This window comes from Cupressus sempervirens, chromosome 7 (genome assembly GCF_028749045.1).
Source record: "Cupressus sempervirens isolate cs-2001-9-10 chromosome 7, ASM2874904v1, whole genome shotgun sequence".
NCBI classification, from domain to species: domain Eukaryota; kingdom Viridiplantae; phylum Streptophyta; class Pinopsida; order Cupressales; family Cupressaceae; genus Cupressus; species Cupressus sempervirens.
In genome coordinates, this window is record NC_143124.1 from 144,433,449 (window position 1) to 144,446,424 (window position 12,976).

Consider the following 12,976-nt stretch of genomic DNA (forward strand, 5'->3'; position numbering starts at 1 on the left):
ATAGGAAGTTTCTAGAGGAACAAAAAAGAAAAGTAGGTAGATTCATTGAATCCTACCTAACCCTAAAATGGACAATTGTGGTTAAGCTACAAAAGATCTATATTCTCTATTTATAGAGATAGCTAGTCAGAAGAAAAGGTTGTCATGTGCAAGAACCTAAGGAAGACAAGGAATCTAGGGTATTTCTTCATCTAGTGGCTGAATAGAAGAGACTATAGCTGACATACAGAGAAAGAATGCTTAAGGGGATGAATGCTTGAAGGCTAAACAAGCTATTAGAGATGAAGAGTATGAATGCCAAGTAGAATGGAGGATGAAAATAAAGATTTGTAATTTGCAAGTGAGATGTAAGTGTTTACCAGATCAAGTCCTACTATTACTTTCTAATAATTATACCACTATGGATAAAATCCTTTGGATTAAGGTTAACCTAATAGTCATTTGTAAATCCTTTAATCAAGTGACATTCTAACAAAATGCTCTAAAGTACTCTATCAAGGCTCATTCCTAATGGGGAGATTGAAATCCTTTAACCCAATCACATTTAATAGTGTGTATTGTAATCTTTAATAGGGTTGTTCTTTCATAAGGAATCACTTCAGAAGAGTGAGAATTAGTAGCATGTTACTGGTGGTTTTTCCCAAATTGGGTTTCAATGTAAAATCCATGTGTCAAAGTGTGTGAGTGTTCTTATTACATTTCATGTTTGCATTTTTGCAAAGTTATTTTGACCTAGGACAAAAACCTACAAAGTTGATGTATACGATGATCTAATGGATGTATACATGTTGAGGGTTTATAGATATGGATCTGATAAGTACTAAAAAGTTTTATTTGTACATCTAGACCTTGGATAATTGTTTCATCCCCCCCTCTTAGTTATTCTAAATAATTCCAACAATGTTGTGAGTAATTGCAAAACTAAGTCATTTCATAATGATCAATCTTATGTTAGTCTACAAGTTGATAAAGAATTTGATACTTAAGTTACTAAGGTGTGAAGGCCTAAGATTATTAAGTCTATGTGTGTTGAAATGGATCTACTTTCTAAAGAAAAAAACTTGTGGATAATTGATAGTGGTTGTTGTAGACATATGACAAGAGATAAAATGAAATTTCATAAATTGATTAACTACAAAGGTGACAATGGTAGTTTTGGTGATTATTCTTCAAGGCAAATTAAAGGTTTGGGTCATTTTATTCTTAGTAAAAAGTTTCCCATTCATGATGTGTATTATGTTGATGGATTAAAGTATAATCTTCTAAGTGTTAGTCAAATTTGTGATCATGGATATGAAGTTGTTTTTGATGATCATGGTTGTTAAATAAAATTTAAATCATGGAAATTGGTTGCATCAGGTAAAACATCTAAAGGAAATGTATACAATTTAAATGATATCACAAATACTAACAATCATGAAGATGTTTGTCTTATGGGAAAAGTGAATAAAACTTGGTTATGGCACAAAAGGCTTGGGCACTTAAATTTTGAAAACTTGGTAAAGTTAGTAAGCATTAGAAAGTAAGAGGTATGCCATGTATAATTAAGCCAAAGAATATTATTTGTGAAGGGTGCCAACATGATAAACAACCAAAGGCATCTTTTCCTTCAAAAGAATATTTTGCTTCTAAACCATTGCAATTAGTACACACTGATTTATGTGGTCCTAAAAGGACAATGTTTTTAAATGGTGAAAAGTATTTCATGCTTTTATATACGATTATACAAGAATGACATGAGTAACCTTATTAAAGAATAAATTAGAGGTATTTAACAAGTTTAAGAATTTTAGGTAAATGGTTGAAAATGAGTCAGACATGAAGATTAAATGCTTATGTTCAGATAAATATGGTAAGTTTACTTCAAATGAATTTTTTGATTATTATTAAAAATATGGCATCAAAGACAATATGCAGCATCTAGGAGACCTTAAAAAAATGGAGTTTTTGAGACTACAGTATGCATTTTAAACAAGGCACAACTAAGGGTAAAAACTAAGTACAATCCTTATGACTTATGGTATGGACATCCTGCTTTTATTGAACATTGTAGAATTTTTGGAAGTAGATGTTTCATTATGAATTCTAATGATAAAATATGAAGCTTTGATTCTGTTGGCTTGGTTTTTCACATATTAAAAATTCTCAAATATTTCAGTTAAAATCTAATTGACTCTTTGAAATTAGGGGTTGTGTGTTCCAATTTTGTTTACCCTAAGTAAAAACCTCTAATTTCATGTTATCCTACTATTATTTGTGCCTTATGTTTTAAAAAATAAGGTTGCATTTATTTTAAACTTCAAAAAGATGCACGGGAAATTTTTTGTGAGCCCTAAATGCCCTTAGGAAATCTTTGTTTAACTTTTTTCATGTAAATCTTTTGAATTTTTTTCCCCAAAAATCATTTTACTTGAGCACTTATTCCTCTAACCATGGTTTTACTCTTAGTTAATTGGTGTAGTGCTCTTTTGGAAAACCTAAACCTTGATATGGTTTATTTCCCAATCGTTAATCGAAGATAAGATCATCGATAGGAACTTTCCCACATTACAAAGATACCCAAACTTTAGAGAAAGAGGGGAAGTAAAATCATGAGACCTGTCCTTGTGGGTCCTATTTAGCCTCATTAAATACTATAAGACCAAGAAAATTTCTTATCTATCATATCTTTGGAAGATTGATGATAGGTTATTTATCAGATTATAAAGATGAAAGGATTTTAAAGAAAGTAGGGAAGCACCTTGATGCCACATCGAATTGCTAGGGTCATTCCTTCTATAGGCCACAAAACTAAAAATGTGTCAGAACAGGTGGAAAAGGTGTCAAGACAAGTTGGTAGATTAGCATCATCTCATTGGATATGGTTGATGACTAGATTTAAATAAAGAGAATCTTATGGAATTGTCAATCTTTTGGAGATTGACGATAAGCACTTTCCCACTTTATAGAGATGCTTGAGTTTTAGAGAAAGCAAGGAAGCAACTTTGTGACATATGGCCATGTGGGGTCAGTTTTTCTAAAGGTTACTAGGTAATGCTGAGATGTATTGTATACCAAATATTTTGTTTTCATTTGCTAAGGTGTATTGTGTGTGTGAAGAGGTGGATAATGAGTTGGATCAGTGGGCTCAAAGTCTTAAGGCGAATGCATTAATACTATGAATCTTTAATGATCATCAATCATTTGGAGATTGACGATGAGCACTTCCCCACATTATAGAATTGCTTAGATTTTAGGGAAAGTGGGGAAGAATCTTTGCGATATGTGTCCTATTTCAAAAAAAGCAATGCATCCTTTTTCATTTTAAATCTAAATCGTTTGATTTTTTGAAGATCAATGGATGGGTATTAAATTTTGTGGTGCAACTTGAATATGACTATTAGAAGCATTAATCCTTATTAATATGACTTTGTGTGAGGACAAATTTTCCATAAGATTTTTTATTTTATCATTGTTTGAACACCAAGCTTATAGAATTCTTAGAGAACAAAAATATTTAGAGTTCAAAGTGTATTTTTTAAGAGTCACAAATTGTTGCTAACAAAATTTTTAGAGAAACAAACAAGAAAAATTAAGTGTCAAAAGTCTAGGTTAGTTGAGAAATACAAGTTATAGTAAGATAATATATTCAATATGCCTTGAAGAAGAGATTTCTCATGAAAGGTAGACTACCTATTAGGGTTGTGCATGATGATTTCTTAGAACAAATGCTACAATCTATAAATGAGTTTTCTAGGGGAACATAATTGATACCTAAGAACCCTAGGTTATTGGTAAATGAGGGTTTCTTTGAAAAAGTGAATTGGTTAAGAGATGCTCAAACATCTATAGGGGGTTTAGAGCTATTCTATAACTGGTTTGCAGAAAGAAAACTTGACACTCCTTTGAATAATGTATGGGAATTTGACATTGGTAAGTTAATTGTCTCAGGTGTTTTCTTTGATGATGACCTACTTGAAATGATGTCAAAGAAATATGACCCAATAACAAGGATAGTTAAAAATCATGGTGATGATATAATTTTTTTAGGGTTTCACCAGAGTTAATTAGGGAGGTTTTCAAATTAAACCCTAACCATGCATTGCATGAGAGGATTGATATGGAAGAATTGAAGACAAGTTATGAGGCATAGAGGGTATACCTAAGAGGAGGACCATTATAGGAGCATTGTGTTAGGATAGGTTCACTGCCTTTAGCAACTACTTCTACCTTGGAGCCATTGCTAAAGAATTTTTTTAATCCTAGAGCTCAGGCTTTACACTTCTCTCTTTGTAGAATTTTTGGAATAGATGAACAGGATCACATTCCTAGATCCATTGTTTTTATTATTGCTCAAACACTTCAATATAGTATGAGCTCTATCTTTGATTTTTCTACTCTTTTAGTAGAAGAAATTCATAATGGATTAATGGGTATAGCTAAGGCTAAAGTTGATAAACCATTCTACTGGTACTCCATGTTAATGTATGTATGTTTATATAAAGGAGATACATTCTTCTCTAAAGAACTAAAGCTAGAATTGGAGGACGGAGAGAGATTACTAGTCCAATTGTGGAGTGTTGATATGACATGGAAGGTCATAGATGCTAGTTTTGTAAGATTTGATAGATATTTTACCTCCAAGATGAGGATTTTATTGGCTGGAGATAGTCCTAGAATACTATTAGAACTGATTAGACCAAAGGATCATGTAAAAGGATTGAAGGTAAGTCACAATTGGGGAGATATCATCCCATATGTAGTTTCCATAGTATTTAGAGTGTATGGTTTTTGGGGAAAAACACATGTTCTACCATACCAAGTACCTTTAAAAATAGGGATTGTTAAACTCCTATGGCAGATAGAATTGCTAGAAGAAATATAATTATTGGGAAAATCTAAAGGTACATTCTTTCCTCAAATTATTATTGTGCATAATTTTGTTTTTGTCAAGAAGGGATGGAGACATATTGAATTTTTTTAAGACAAATATTAGATGGCCCAATCCCATCCTCACTTAATAGACCCAGAGGGTTTTTATAAAATATTTAGGGAGAGAAAATAAGCCAAAGTATAGAAGCACCTTGTTTATTTTCTTGAAGATATAGTTAGAAAATAGTTTTTCATTACATGAATAAGAGGTTAGAATGAAAAAGTGGAAAGTGTATAGCAAGGTTCTTGATTTCATAAATGCCTTTTAGCCAAATTATGATCCCCTTGTTGATAGAAAATATTGGGGTGCAAAGATAGATATGCTTATGGATAATTTTGTTGGGATCATGCAAACTTTAAATGAAAATAAGGAGATTTTGACCCAAACTTATCCAAACAAGGTCAGTGAGGTAGGAAATAGGTTGGTTAATAGAGTAATTATAAACCCAAGCTAGTATACACTATAGAAAAGAGCTACACATATGTTAGCAAAGAGTCTACAACCCATACCTCTTTATAAGAGTCAACTTTCTCAAAACCCACCTACTGCATGTGGAGTTGGATGTTCAGTATGAGAACAAAATAAGAGATACAATTATGTACCTATTGGATAGGGTATACTAGCCTACATTTTATGAGAAATTGTCAAAAATTAATGGATATATGGAATGGGCTGAAAACTAATGAAGCAACTTTGAATCCAATTGTGAATAAAAATAATAGAAGGGATTGTGATGTTACCATTTTAATTTTTTTAGTCATTAGTCTTTCTTGTGAACAAGTAGAAAAAAAAATTGATATGAATAATGGACTTTTTGATTTTGATAATAAGAGAATTGCACTATAGAGGAGAATGATCAATTATTTTTGAAAATATCTTGATAAATGTTTTGGGCTTTTCCTTGATGCACTTAAGGTTATAGTAAGTTGAATAATAAAGAATAATGGGCCAAGGAGTTGGATGAGTTGATCTGCATCAGATTAAATAAAGTCATAAATGAAAAAGGTCATATATGGTTCACCAAAAAAATTGAAGAAGTTTTATAGGTTCATATATTCTTTTATTCTTTTAAAAAGGATTTTTAAGAAATTGATAAATTAGGAGAGGATATCCTAAAGAAACAGTAAGAGATTTTGAACTTTAGTTGGCTAGATGATTCACTTATCAACAAGTGGATGCTAGATCTTTCTCAAGAAAATTAATTAATATCTGAGGAAACTAATGAAGATGGTGTGGACCCTAATGAGTTAAAGATAATTGATGCACTAGCTCAAACAAAACAAAGGAAAGATGAGATATTAACTACAATAACAAATATGGAGGTTTAAACTGGTGACTTAACAAGAGATAAACCAATTATAACTGTTGATTTTACAGTTCAATTCAATGATCTAGAGGGAGAGAAAAGAGTCATAATCAAAGTCAAGATATCAAAACATAATTCATCACATGCAAATCAAGTGGTCCCATAGTAGAGGAACAACATATGCATCCAGACCAATCATCACATGAAGCCTCTTAACAACAAGAAGCTGTAATAGAAATGGCCCCACAACAAGAAGATTCATGATAGAGACATTTTTTTGTAATAAAGCCAGGGAGAACAATTTTTGTCTTATTAGGACATCAACCTTTTAGTTGTAAAATCTTTTTGTTTTAAGTTTAGTTGTCATTCTTCTCTAGGTCTGAAGCTTGTTGCATGTCATACTATATAAATGAGATCCCAAGGCAAGAAAAAGGGTCCAAATTCTATATTATTTGAGTCTTAGGATATTTTTGCAGTCAGTCTAGTAGTCTCTATGTGAATTTTTTGATGTATTCATCTTTGCATACCTGAGAATAATTAGAACATGGAAGGATCAAGTGTTTAATCTTGAGTTATTTTGAAGTTGATGCTAGTAATGTATTATTTTCAATGAAAATAAATATAAAGGAAGGTTCTTCAAACATCCATGTCTCTAAATTTTTTCTCCTATTTCATGCATCTAAAAACTTGAGAATGGATGAATAATGTTCTTTCATTTTAATGTAGCTTGCATGGGTTGTATGTCTGTTCATTGATTGTTCTTAATTTAAGAAATTACATAAATGGTTTCATTGAATTGATAGGTTTTCTAGGTGTTTGGAAGGATGTTCATAAGAAGATAATTTAGAGTTAATTGCTGATAGTTTCAATTGTAAGGCAATTGAATAGATCAATTTTTACTAGTGTGATTTTCTCTGTACCAATGGATAAGGCACTGATCACTATTTAGGATGCAAACTATTGAGTTCATGGGATTAAATAGAGCACAAATATAAATCAAATAAATATTTACTTTATTGTATGAAGATATAAATTTTTGTTCAACACTTATTTGCATTAATCCCTTGTATGTCATTGTTAGCTATTGTTGTCAAAGGATTATTTGTAAAGTATAGAAGAATTATGACCATTTTCTATTGTAAGGGATAGAAGGGAAAGAGAAAGATGATGTTAAAAGCATATGTTAAATTCAAGAAACATAAACCTATTATATGTACATATATCCCTAAGGTGCAGCTACCTTGGTTTTGTAGAACCTAAAGAGTAGAGAATCCCTATGATTCTGTTGAAGTTGGATCTAGATCTGAAGCTTTCTTAGTTGAATAAAGGAGGTTTCTAACCCTATACCAAGTTTTATATTCAAAACCCTAGTATCAAGTACTTTGTTATTTGGTAGTTTTGAAACACCAAAAAAATGGTAACTCTACTGGGGAGTTGTCCAACACATGCTGTTGTATAAAACATACTACAGTCTTTGGTGCTATTATTATACATTTGTCTTTATTTTCTAAATAGTATTTCCTATGTTTGTATTGGACTTTTATAGTGAAAAACCTTGAGAATTTACAAATTTCCCAATACCATAGGGGAAAAATGATGTATACCATCCTTGCAAAGTGTCTTATCTACCAAGCAAGAGTTGTAGTTCCAAGAGTCTTTCTGATTGGCCCCTTTGTGTGTTAGATCTATTTTATCTTTTCACATGACATTTTTTCTCAGTTTCTAAAGCCATTTCATTTTATTTTTTCCATAGAATAGGGTGATGAATCGATAAATTTTTTGAAGCTAGTATTTATTTATAAGTGATTCTACAAATAGTAGACAAGAGAAAAAATACACGAGCCTATGTAAGAGCCAATTGAGAAGTGCCATTATATACTAACTTACCCCAAGTAGGTAGGAGAAATCAAAATAAAAAGAAAGTAGATCCAAATCATACTTGGAAGACCATAGGTAGTGTGTTAGTGCACTCTCAGTACTAGCTTGTGGTAGAGAGAGAATCTTCTTCATTAAATTCTGAATCAGAAATCACAAGACTCTTGGAAGGGATGTTTAGTACCCCACCATAGGAAGAAAGAGTATGTCATGATAAGAATGTATCTTGAGTAGGGGATGTGCTTTGTAGACTAGATGTGATAAAAGAAATGAATCATAAAATGGGATATAGAAATGCTATGGACACTATTTTCAATCCTAGGAAAGTTCCCTATATAGAAACAAACCTCATAGATCTTGATGATTAGTTGATTTAGAAGCAACTTCTATAGATCAAAAAGAAGTGTATTCAAATATTGAAGTCCTTAAGAAATGGGTTGCAGAAGAGGATGTGCAATGCATTCTCTTGGAGAAGGAAAAGGAGCAAGCCACCATGAATGCTCTCATTGAGAGAGATAACTTGCTTAGAAGGACTAGGCTACTTTGAAAGAACATAACAAGAAACTAGAAGAAAAGAATTTTTTTTAGCATGCTGATGTTTTTGGAGATATACAAAATCTAAGGTCCAAGGTTTAGGAACAAGAAAAAATCCTAAATTAGAGACAAGAACCGGTTATATCTAAGGACCAACTCTACTAGCTTATTTAGCCAAACCTTGTAGATCTAACTATAAAACCCACTAATAAAGGAAAGAAAAATGTTTTAGGGATTCAAATAAATGAACCTCAAGCTATCCCAAACAAGTCTAAAAACTCTCCTATGTCTAAATTAGATTTGGATTTAGAAAAGGATATAAAGGATAGGAAGGATTTAGAAAAGGAGCTTGAGAAAGTTGAGAATGAAGCACATGTAGCAGAGACCAGGAGGAAAATCTACTTCATTAAGTTAAATTCTACCTTCGTTCTTGGCCTAATTTTTCCACTCAAGCCACAACTTCTATTCCCACTTATGAACCAATTGTTCTAACACAAAATGTGTCTCAGTTAGCCCATGCATTATCCTCCACCACTAGTACTTAGATTCCTACTATTCAAATACAACAACCTCAAAGTATTGTCCAAAACCAAAAAAATACAACAAGCACATCAAATATTGTTGATTTTTAGAAGAAACCCTTATACATGGAGAAATATAGATAGATGTCATTTCTAGTTATCCCTAGATTCCCACATCCTATATCCTTTCACCTTAGAGATAAGGTTGTGAAGTTTTTAGGAAATAATGTTATTACTGGTGAAGAACACTTAAGGATATTTGTCATGTGGTGCCTCTCATGTTTGCAGTCTGTACCTTGTCTATTTTTATTTGAGAGATACTTGATACTCTTATTATCATTTGTACCTTGAGATGACCTAAGGGTCGAATGTTATACTTTGATTTAGTACCATAGATGCTTTCCTACTATGTTGTTCAGTTTATCATATTTGCATGTTGATGCTATTTTGAGATGACAGTAGATCTATGAGGATATCTGATTATTTGGTTATATGATGTATTGGACCTATTTGTGGATTATGTGATGTGATGGATCTTATTCTATGGTTATTTACTTCATTCTTGTCTCTTTATGCTTTATGCAAATGTGAGTGGCGTAAATGGATTAATGAGTTATTTAATGCTTTAATTTCTTCAACTATTATATTATATGCAATCGCACTTGATTGTATGTTTTAGTGTGTAGGATTTATATCCTTGGTAGTGGCCTATGGAGTTAGTGATTCAACTATTCATATTCTACCAATGTCATCCCTATATGGTCGATGTATCCTTATTTTAAGTTGTTTAAATCTAAAACCTTTTAGTAATTAGTAAATCCAAACTCATCTACATTATGTGATTAGACCAGTGAGCATGTTTTTGAATTTAAAGGTTTTCTCTATTGCGAAAGTGTTAAGTGGTTTTCTATTATTTTAGGTTTTCGGGCTTTAAATCTTTTCAAATTTAATTTATGACAGCTTTTCCTTAGGTTAATTTTTGTTATGGATAATAACCTATTTTCATTTGGGTCAATTTGGAATATAGCTACTCCAACTGGCTAATTACCCTAATCGACTATTCACTCAAAAAGTGAATAAGTGTTAAAAGAGGAATTTATTTCCTCACTTTTTCTATTTTGGATTTCAAAATTTGGAGAGCATTTTGGAAACCCTCTTCTAAAGGATTCTTGTTTTGTTCATTCTAGGAGCTGTGAGCATGGTTTTGTCATGAGGTTAGTCTCATTGGATTTGGCTCGGGAAGTTTATGCTTTGTAGTCACTTTCAACAAATTTGGTAGGTTATTTATTTTATAGGGCTATTTTCAAAATCTGCCCCTTTTGCTGTTAGGTAGGGCCTTTTTGTTTTATGGCTATTGCTCCATTTTAGCTTCTATTTCTTATTGCAGTATGTTAGGAGGCTAAGAACTAGTGTTTCCCTCCATTTCTATTTGCTAGTTCTACCCAGTTGGTCGGGTATGAACATTTTTCCTATTTTTGGGATGGGGGTTTGGGGTTTTGAGCTATTATGCTAGCCATTTTTGCATACAGTGTTTGAACTTGTTTATTATTGGATTTTTAGGGTTTTTGCACCCAAGAACCAAATGGGTTTTAATTTTAGAATTTTTCCAAATTTTGGGGTTTTTACCTCATTTTGTGTGCCACCTAGTTTTCTTGGCACAAGTTTGGTCATAGGCTTGGACAATCTATTTGGATGTCAATAAGACCTTTATTTCATTTTGGTTTTTGCATTGGGATGCATGTAGCATCTTTCATCCCAATTTTGATTTTGGTTGATTGACTTTTTGCTTTGTGTTCTCATCCAACCCTTGTGTTTGATCTTCATGATGGTGGTGCGCCACACAAGAGTACATCCGTTGGGTGACCTGCAGGGCCTGATTCTTCTGTGGTACTTTCAAAAGTTGTGATCATTTGGGATGGGTTGGAAATTTGCATGCCTATGGGCACTCATTATTGGATGAGCATGGGTAGGGTAGGGTAGCATATGGAGGGGGCTTCTACATCATAGCTTGGTGATCATTGTGCCCAGAGGGTTGGCAAAGGAATCTTTAATTAAGTGATAATTAAATAAAATATTGGGTGGTAATAAACTTAAGATAATTAAAAGATTTGGGGTGCTAGAGCCTTTTCATTGAGGGATGTCGAATCTGCACAAGTTCAAGCTTGGGCTTTTTGATGCTAAGTGACTCTCCATAATGTCAGCCCCTACTTAGATTCATTCATCATAATGCCTGGCATTTGTGTTAGCCATGGATGCTTGTTTTGTGTTTTTTTGTGGTTGGATCATTATCTCCATCAGCATGGTGGGTGTAGACCTATGGCTTCCATGTGGTTGGGAGGTGTAGCTACCTTCACCACTACTAGGGACCGATGTAGAGAGATGGTCTTGTATCCTAGTGCGATCATTACTGGATGTTTTCACTCGGTACTTTGAGTTTTGGAGTATGCTTTCTTGTGATTTATGCTTTGAATGGGATGCTTGTATATCATGTTTAGATGATGTTAGTTTGATGCATTTCCTTATGATTTTGATTAGCATATGATAGATGATGTTGTCTACTATAGGATTATCTTATTCTTTACTACAAGCATGTTAGATTTCCTTATGCATATTGTAGCATGTTTAGTAGTGATGTTCTTGTTATGATAGCACCAATGATTCGATCAGTGGCTTGGGATGTTATGCGTGATGAATGGCTAGGGCCCACAATGGCCTTATGATGCCATTGATAGTTAGGAGGGACCACGTACTTAGTTTTTTTTGCTCCTTGTGATGTTATTTATGTTTAAGTGCAATGTTACTTTCTGTACACTATGATGTTTCTTTATGTATTTCCTTTGATGTTGATTAGATGGTTAAGTACGAGCTCTCTGTCTTTCTATTTATTTCAAGATTTATTGCTTTAAAATGTGGATCCAGTACTCCCTTGTGCGGAGGAACTTTGTTTCATAGTTTCCTTATCTTTTTGTTGTGTTTCTTGTTTGCATGCTGATTTAAGATCTTGCATGAGATTGCACTTTCTTGCACGAGAATGCAAGTCTTCACACGACACAGTGGGTTTCTTCATGCAGCTTTACACTTCTTTGCATCAAACCTAGCATCAGTTTATGTGTTAGAAATTCACTTCTTCATGTGAGAATGTAAGTCTTCGCACGACACAGTGGGTTTCTTTGCGCAACTTGAACTTCTTCATGTGAGAATTTATTATTCTTTACTTTTGTGTAAAAAATAGGGGCTATCTAGACTCATTAGGAAAAAGTTTAGAAATTGGTTTTGGATACCCTTTTGGGCCTTATACCTTCCTAGTTCAAAATAGATTTCCTAGGGGTTTAAAATATATCATTTAAGAATCTATGATTCTTTTCCTTCGTGTGAAGAATAGGGGCTATCTAGACTTGTCGAGAAAAAGTTTGAAAACTAATTTTGGATACCCTTTTGGGTCTTATACCTTCCTAGTTCAAAGCAAATTTCCTAGGGGTTTAAAATATATCATTTAACTATAAGTTGACATATATTGACATATATTTAATTTCTTATACTTAAAATATATTTTACTATATGTAACGATTCATTTGAGATTGGTTTTAGACCTCTACGGGCTAAGATAAAGATTCTAGGAAATTTTAGGGCTTCAGAAATTTAGACTTAGCCAATTTTTAGGAGTCAATGTTTGTCTCTCAACTTGGTGGATCTCTTATGTTTTATTGTTTATGTTTTAGTATGTGCTGATGTTTGGAGATCTTTGGTGTTTGGTTGTTGGTAAGTCTTTTATTGTGATCTTTGTGATCCATGTATGTTGTTGTCATGTGTACTTACACTTGTAAAAAA